Source organism: Pinus tabuliformis, chromosome 8, assembly GCF_031772625.1.
Source record: "Pinus tabuliformis cultivar Carrire ecotype Pingquan chromosome 8, CPIR1, whole genome shotgun sequence".
In the NCBI taxonomy this organism is placed as follows: Eukaryota; Viridiplantae; Streptophyta; class Pinopsida; order Pinales; family Pinaceae; genus Pinus; species Pinus tabuliformis.
The window spans coordinates 203,838,476-203,848,019 of NC_142294.1; positions in this window are offsets into that span (position 1 = coordinate 203,838,476).

Here is a 9,544-nt window from a genome sequence, read left to right on the forward strand (position 1 = left end):
AGGTTGTGTTAAAACCGAGACACTGGGAGGAAAAGGGGTTCCATTCTCCTCGTGTGCCTTTTGTTCCATAGTAGATCAGAGTATCTAATATTGGATGGTAGTTTTTATTATGTAGCAAACCATGGGTCATATATCTCAAGTAACTTCATATATAGTTCCTTCTCCTTTGTACTTGCATCATTTCCATTCTAAAAAAAATAGGACTAGAATAGCCTCACCTTCTAGCTGGGTTTTCTCCCATACGGATTTCCCAAAGCATATCTTGGTGTCTATTGTGATTGGTGTGTGTTTATATTTCATTGTTCTCTATTTTTCCCTTTTTTTTTGCATGCAAAAACAATCAAATCAATAATAACATATTTGGAACCTAAAGGAATTAACTTAAATATTATTTCTTAAGCATGAGATCCTATGAAACTATTATACACTTAGAAACCATTCCAGTGGTGTAATAAATATGTAGATTAGAGTTCATATGAAAAAGTTATGTCTCCCATAAGTTTACCAATTGTGATTGACCACCATAATTCGAGATGATGCCAATTTAGCCCATGTTACTCATGGAATATGGTCTAACCATGTGAATAATATATAGAAAAATATATAATTGTCAAATTTGTATCTCTAGTTGAGATTTAAAGGAGTTAAACTTAACCCCTGGTTCGTTCTTAGATTGTGTTATAACCGAGCCACTGGGAGGAAAAGGGGTTCCATTCTCCTCGTGTGCCTTTTGTTCCATAGTAGATCAGAGTATCTAATATTGGATGGTAGTTTGTATTATGTAGCAAACCATGGGTCATATATCTCAAGTAACTTCATAGATAGTTCCTTCGCCTTTGTACTTGCATCATTTCCATTCTAAAAAAAATAGGACTAGAATAGCCTCACCTTCTAGCTGGGTTTTCTCCCATATGGATTTCCCAAAGCATATCTTGGTGTCTATTGTGATTGGTGTGTGTTTATATTTAATTGTTCTCTATTTTTCACATCTTTTGGCATGCAAAAACAATAAAATCAATAATAACATATTTGGAACCTAAAGGAATTAACCCTTCAAAGTATATATTTCAGTTTAATTAATATATCCCTTGTGATGAATTGTCTAGTGGAATGTCTACATTAGTTTATAGATCACCCATATCCATTGGGATGACTCAATAAGGATCCATAAATCAAGGTAACAAAATAGCGTAGGATAAAATTTGGTCTTAGTGACGATTTTATTGATGAAGTAGAATTGGATGTTGTTCCACTTGAAAGTATGTAGAGTTATGTTTGGGAGTCCCTATATGTACATATGAGATGAAATCTACATGTGGAAAGCCAAATAGTACCACCTCATCAAGGATGAAAAATTATTCATCATCAATGTGCACAAAGGCAAGTCCATTATTTCATTGGTAAGTTCCAACTAAGCTAAGAAATTGATCAATTCTAACAAGAAATGTGATTTACTATTTTTAAGAGAAAATTAGTCTAGTGAGCAGTCAATAAGGGAAAAGGCATCTATGGAGGTTTGTACTAAATAATAGACACAACAACTAGAAAGGTTGCTAAAGGCATATGAGGGAGTGTTCTAGGAGTCTAAAGGGATACCACCCAAGAGGGGAGGGGAGCACGAGATTAAATTGTTCCCAAACTCTCCATTGCCAAATATTGGGTTGTATAGAAAATCCATTCTAGAAGCAAGTAAAGTGAAGAAGCAGTTGCAACAACTATTGGAGCAGGGTGTGACTCAACAATGTACTCTACGTTGGGGTCACCCACCATAATTGTGCTAAAGAAGGATGGTACTTGGAAAATGTGAATTGATTATAAACAATTAAACAAGAGTACACTTAAGCATAGGTACCCCATTCCCAAGACTTATGATATGTTGGATCAGTTGCAATAAGAAATATACTTCACCAACCTAGATTTAAATTTGGGATATCATTAGGTGTGAGTTAAGGAAGAAGACAACTAGAATATTTCCTTCAAAATTATACAAGGATTGTCTAAGTGGTTAGTGATTCCATTTGGTTTAGGCAATGCAACAGTTATGTTCATGAATGTTGAGAGTTTTTTGGGGGTGAATTGTGTGCATTAATTTGAAATGTCCAACATTTTGAGTGGGTACTCCAACCATCATTAAGGACAATGAATGTTGAATGAATGAAACAAGCCAAGGAAGAGAGAAATATATAGAAAAATAGAAGGGTGATTAAACAATAAAGGGGAAGAAGGTTAAACGAGAGGTAAAAGGTTTTGATTGTAGAAAAGATCAAATTTATAATATCAAGTTAGTTGTATAAAAGAAATAAAATAATATTATCATTAATATAAGGTATAAGATATATGATATATGATATAAAGATTATGATAATAAAAATTATAATAATAATATCAAATAATAATGAGTTAATCATCTAGAAAAGAAAATTAATGTTTTAATTAGTATAGAATATAAGTAATATGATATTAGGATTATGATACTAAAAATTTTAACTATGATAATCGAATATTTAGGAATTCAAGGGAACAAAAAAAGAAAAAGAAAAAATTTAAAATATGGAATGTAATAAAGAATAAAGAAAGTAAATTAAGAATAAAAAAGGGGGGAAGGGGGATTGCAATTGACTAATGAATGGGGTAGTCCTAAACTACCCTACCTATGTCAAGGATCTCTATGATATAGTACAAGTTGTAAAAAAGTGGAAACACTATCTTATGGGGAAGGAGACTATAATACACACACATCACCAGGCATTGTAGTACATTCAGGCCTAGAGTAATTTATAACAAAACATACACTACAAGTGAATATGGTTATGTTGTAGCGGCTACAACCACCCTCCAAAATTTTGGGTTGGATGCAAATTTCAGAGCCTATCTCGGATCCTGCGATCGATTATCTTTGGTCACTTGTTGATAAGTTGATGATTTAAAGCTCCCCTCCCTAATCCTAAAGAGTTTTCCGTGTTCTCATCTTATTTACCATATGTCATTTTCTGGCACAGGGGTTGTTGTTTCTCATGCTACGGGGATGGTGTCTTGTTGTAAGGGAATTGTGAGTGTATGAGTGGTTGTCATCACATAGACATGTTTCACACTCAACTCATGCACTCACTTCACGAAGGTTGTTGCATCAAGCAATGTATGTCTTATGTATTTTGGATGGTCTACGTTGTGTCACTAAGTGTCTGTGTGTGATCACAGTCGAGTCCTATCAATGTTTGCATATGTTTCATTGATCTAAGACTTAGCCATTTTCCCAAGCAACCCATCCTCATCCAGCTTCCTAGAACTATATGCTTTGTTTCTACAAGAATCAAGCTTCCTCCCTTGCATGTTGAAACCCCGTAGTGCGCAGAGACACCAACCTCCCTTGCCTGCTGAAACCCCACAGGTCCCAACCAGCACTCCTCTCTAGAAATGCGCAGATCAATCCAACTACACTGCACTCAGAAATTGCACAGAGGTGTCCTCCCGGGACCCCTATCCTGCAGAAATGCTTTGAGCCTCAAAAGTGCATAGTGTTGTCCAAGTTGTCTGATCCAGGTGGATCTTCAGACACCATGGCATGGAAACGCTCAAAAATCAAAGTAATCAAAATGATGTAGAATTAGGACCAAATCGAAGAGCTTATCTTCCTGATCGTGGAGGTGCGAACAGTTCACCAATCTGAGTCTGGATGACGAAGTTATCGCAAAAAGAAGGTCAGATTGATCCTTTAGAAAATAAGGTTTTTCCATAAAAATTGGACTTTAAGCCTTAAGAGGCAAATCGCAATCAGCATAGTCCAAAGGGTAGACTTAAGGCGGGCCTTTGGAAACCCCGATCAGCGATCTCCGATTAATCGGAGATCGGGGGCAGGAAATCGACGATGGTGGAGAGTTAAGTTATGTGATTGGTTGTCAAATCAGCGATATCGATGCTTTTAAATTGGCGATGTCGACATCGGCGGATCGGCGTCAACATATACCCTATATCGGTGAAGGACCCTGGGCCGCAGCGATAGTGATATAGTGATGCAAGCCCAGTCGTCGGATCCGGAAAACCGATCAACGGCCAGGATTTAATCGAGAGATGAGAGGGAAATGCGATAAGCAAGATGCAATTTAATTTGGACCCTCCGATCCGGAACTGATCAACAATCTAGATCTAATCGGCGACATCGGCGATCAGCGATCGGCGCCTTGCAATCCTGACTTGCGATATATCCCAGACCTGATAAATTTTATAAGTCCAATTTCATAAATTTTGAAATCCGAACTTTCGGATTTTTCACTATCTTTCAGTGTTTTCCAAGTTTTTGACATATCGTTGTAAAATGATAAAAGGCCTATTTTTAATGGTTGTTGCACCCGTCGATTGTTCCATACAAACGGCTTCTATTACAAGCAATAGACCTCCGATTTTTATGCACTGCCCCATCCCAAAAAACGTGTTATAAAACACAATGGGTAACATAGATGTGGGGCGGCGTGCCAGAGGAAGAGAGTCTGTGCCAGAAAACCCGAGAGCCTGTGTTGGGGAATGCTAGAGAGCCTGAGTGCCAGAGACCTCAATGAGGAGGCTACGCCGATGGAGAGCCGCAGAACAAGAGGGTCAGGCATTACACAGAGATAGCTAGAGCGCCGCAGAGAGCTACAGCAAAGCATGATAGCTCGAGAGTGCTTGAAATTCTGGCAGATTCGCAGATCGGGAGACAAACCCGAGTGCTATATGGCCAAATAGCCATAGAGCTACCGAGCGAGAAGACCCAAATGATTCTTCTCTTTATGATCGATTATATTTCTTTGTGATCGATTCTTCTTGATCTTGGATCAATGCCTCTTTGATTAATTTTTGTGATCGATTCATCTTTTGATTAATGCTTCCTTGATGGATTCCCATCTGATCGCTTATTCCACTTGCATACTAATGCCGTGAGATCAGTGTTTCCACAAGATTAAGCACTTTGACAATTGTTTCAGAGCAGCGCTTCTTCATATGGCCATTCGTAGTGAGACCATGACAAATTGGGAGCAGACTGTGCCTGCGCATTGATGATGTGAACATTTGATCTGCTCATCGTCCTTGAATACCTGCCAGTGCTTGACATCATCAGGTATAGAGGGTCTGTATATGACCTCCACCTCATACTTGAGAAGCAGATTTCGAGGGGGTTTGAAATTTCTTGCCGCTACAACAAGAGAATCAACCATTTTGTTTCCTTCTCTGGGAAGGAATTGGATATTAAAGGTCAGGAAGAAGTTATCAATTAAATCCCATACTTCATTCTGGTAAGTCCTCAATCTGGAGTGTTTAGCTTGGCACCAATTTTTGACCAGCTTTACAATCAGCGCGGAATCTCCATACATAGTTAAGCATTCAATATTCATATTCCTTGTTGTTTGTAGCCCAAGGAGCAATGCTTCATACTCTGCCATGTCGTTGGTTTCCTCAAACTCCAGCTTGAATGAGTGGGGTATTAGGCTGCCCTCAAGAGATACCAACAATACTTCTACTCCATTTCCCTCTTTGGAATTTGCTCCATCAAAGTATAATTTCCACACTTTGTTTTCATCTATGTGTTGGTGTTATAACCGCATTGTTAGGTGTGTTGGTGCTTATTCTAATATGGTCTCATATTCTTCTAGGAACAAGTAGGATAGGTCACTTTCTTTTCCATATACTGGGGAATTTTTAGAACCTTCAGTTGGGGTCACAGTTTTTTGAAATCTGGACTCTTTGTACAACCTCCTTTCTTCACCTCCAAAAGTGGGAATAGTGGCATACGATAGATCTAATTTGATAGAGCCCCCCACCTTGGAACCCCAAGACCTAGATAGGAGCATGTCAAATCGAGGGGAATATCTGCCACTACGATGTCCATCACTACACTCTTCACAGGGATCTGAGCCAGGTTTACCACCAGATATTTTATCATTCCCAAGCATTTGACCCTCTTAGAGTCAAAGGAGTATAGGTCTTTGTAGGGCCTAGTGATCTGCAACCCAAGCTATTCCGTCACAGCTAAGTGCATGAGGTTATGTGAGGCTTCAGAGTCCAACATGCAGTTATGCAATAAGAGGTCATGGATTACCAAGGTCACATAGAAGGGTGCAGTGGAAGGATCAAGTTCTTCAACATGAGGCCCAAAAACAACCATTGGTCTTTCTTCTTAAAGGTTTAAACAGTCATGGGTTGGTGCTGAGGTGGATGGAAGCATGAACTGAGAGACTTGAGCTTTATAAGTGGGTTTCTTTGGAAGTTCAATTAGAGGAACATGAATCTTTACCTTTTCGAGCTCCTTTGGAAGATTGAATGCAGGTTGGCCTTTTTCTATACCTCTTGGCTCTACTTATCTTTCCTTATCATTGGTAGTTTTTATCAGAACAGGTGCCTTCTCTTCTGTGTGTACCTCGGAGCCATTGCATTCCTTACTTGAGGAGACTTTTGCCTTGGATGAGTCAGGATTCAGCTTACCTTTCCCTTTATCGAACACTGGGGAATATCTTGGGGAGCAGTTCCCTCTTGTTGTTTTGATTCCCTCGACCTATTTCTTAAAGATCTTAGATCATACCTTTGGTGTAGTTGTGCTTGCATGAAATCTGCAAATTGTTTACAATAATCACCAATGTCCTCCTCATTTGTTGTTGCTTCTCTATCATGACTTGTCTCCTGGTGAGCCATCTTTTCATGTTCTTCTTCGGAGAAAGAGGAATACAAGTTTCCCTGCATCTCATGTGTATCTGATGATTGTTCATTGGGATTATCCTCTAAATATGGAGGATGAGCGATCTGATCAAGTTGGTCCTTTCTTTCCCTTGGAGGTATCTGCAATGGTGGTCTTTTGTACTGTGTGTTATAACCTCGATTGTTACCTTGAGTATTCGGTTTCAGGAGACTCTTGTTTTCTAGCTCAAGTTTCGCCACGTTATGCAATAAAATCTTGATGAGTTTATCCATTTCTTCCCACTTTAGCTCTGGTGATTCGTTAACTTAACCGGAGGAGGATGTTTCTTCTTTCCCCCTTTTATTCTCTGTAGGTTCTTCCTTACCTCTTGACTTCCCCGCCGAGGTGAAATTTTCTTCTACCTCAAGGGCATCAACTTGGAGTTCATCCAAAGTGCGAGACTTCCTTTCTCTTAGGGTAAAACCAAAGTCAGATTCAAAGGCTCCCACAAATATTAGGCGAGAAGCAGCTTGAGGAGGCTTTATTTCACCAGGCAAGTTATTACACTTCTTATTTAATCTTTTTATGAACTCTGAAATATCCTCGTAAGGCTTCTTCCTTATAGTATTGAACTCTGTGAGGACATACTCATGACTTCTCTTTTCATCCCATTTTTGTGTGAAAGAGTTTTTGAGTTCCTCCCAGGTAGTGATGGAGGCATTGGGTAGGGCTTTAAACCATTTTTTGGCCTCTCCATCAAGGGATTGTACAAAGAGTCTCAGGACGACATCAAATTGTTCTACACTCAAAATCTCAGCAAAAGCATAGAAGGTTTCAATGTGTCTCTATGCAGTGTTTTCATCCTCCCCATTGAACCTAGGCAAAATCTTTAGGTATTCCTGAGGCATAGCACTTAGAGGTTGAGGTAAATTAAGAGGGGCATTTGAATTAATGGAGGGGGATTGATATTTTCCGGAGGAACTTGGGCCAAAAAAATAATGGTTGGAGTGGCTAGACTAAGAGCAGGGTATGTAAGGATATTAGAAGTAAATTTTGAGTAGTGAGTGACAGTGGGTTGGGAGCTAGATGAGGAAGCTTCAAAGAATGATGAGACAGTAACATAGGTAGTAGGATTTTTCTCCTTCTAGACTCTCCTGAAGATTAATTTCTCTGGGTCAGATACAAATGGGGTTTTCTATTGAGAGGTATATGAGTGAGTGTGAGGCTTTCTAAATGCCAGGATGATAAAAGATAATGGGATTTGTGGAGTCGCCAAGGTGATGAGGATGCAATCAGAACGTCTTTGCTCACCTACACAAAGAGTGCTTAACTTGTCGTATCCTAGGGGAAAAATCCTTCAATACGTTCCCCGGCAATGGTGCTAGAAGATGTTGTCGCTCCTAGAGATAGCCTCAGATTTCTTACAAGACCAGTGCCTGGGCACATCTAGATTCTGTGTGTCTCATATGATTCTCAAGAAACTAGAGACATCACATATATATATATATATATATATATATATATATATATATATATATATATATATATATAGCATGGGTTGGTTCATTCATCTAAAGGCGTAAGCCATGTATTTCTGGTACTTCTTCACATATACAACTCACAGAAATATATGCATAAAATAGTGGAGGCTGAGTAGTTCAAGGACCTACAGTTTAATAAGCTTTGACAAAGAAATGAGAGAGGATAAGGAGAAGGATTAACTCATCGCATAGAGCTTGAAGCATCAAGAATTCTACACTTATCACATAGAGCTTGAAGCATCAAGAATTTCTACACTTATTTGAGATATAGGTAGACATAATGGACGAAAGAGAGATTGGTTGCGATGATTCATGGAGCGCAATTTTAAAGATATAATCTCAACAATCCATATAGGCACATGCATTAACCAGTCAATACATATGAATCTATAAGAAAGTAGAAACATTTCTAGCAGCTACGATTACATGAATTCATAGAGGAAACATGAACATAGTGGAATTTAACATATGGATAACATATTGTAGTACTTGAAGGAGGAATCACCACCATTTCCTTAATATTATGAAAGATGTGTATCATAAAATCATACAGCCTTGAAAATAACATGTAGTTCTTTCTTTAGAATTTTGAACCTCTGTGAAGTGTTGTTTCTCACTATTTATCTAGAGAGGGGAGCATTGAATAGTAATTACAACAAAATATCTTCAACCGAGCCTCTGCTTTCAAATTGACTAACTATCTCAGCCTGGGATGGCTCTGTGGCCCAAAAATGACTACAAAAATTAATTGCTTCAATAAATGGTGACACATCATAGGAAAACAAAACAAGTCAATCAATCGGATGAACACGCCAACAAAATATCTCCATGCCCATCCCTGTGATCGCCTTTGCTTCAAGTTTTTGCTTTCCCACGGTCTGGTCACCTATGTCACTGAGTCGGTTCCCATCGCTTCTGCCTTTATAGCTCGAAACGTTCGTTCTTCAAAACTGGGAGTGGTCAACTATTAGTTTAACGCCACAGTACAAAAGCAGAGGTCACCTGGGTGGTACTTCATCTTCTCTCTAGATGGAGAACCATGCTTGATCATCAAGTCCTCCTGACCTTCCATGTCTTCATTTACTCTGTATTTGTCGACCCTGGTTTCGTGTCACAAGGGGCCTTTCTGGGTCAACCCACGCTGATTTTGAATATAATAGAATTTAACAGAGGGATAACATATTGTAGTACTCGAAGGAGGAATCACCACCATTTCCTTAATATTATGAAAGATGCATATCATAAAATAATATAATATTGAAAATAACATGTAGTTCTTTCTTTAGAATTTTAAACCTGTGTGAAGTGTTGTTTCCCACTATTTATCTAGAGAGGGGAGCATTGAACAGTAATTACAACA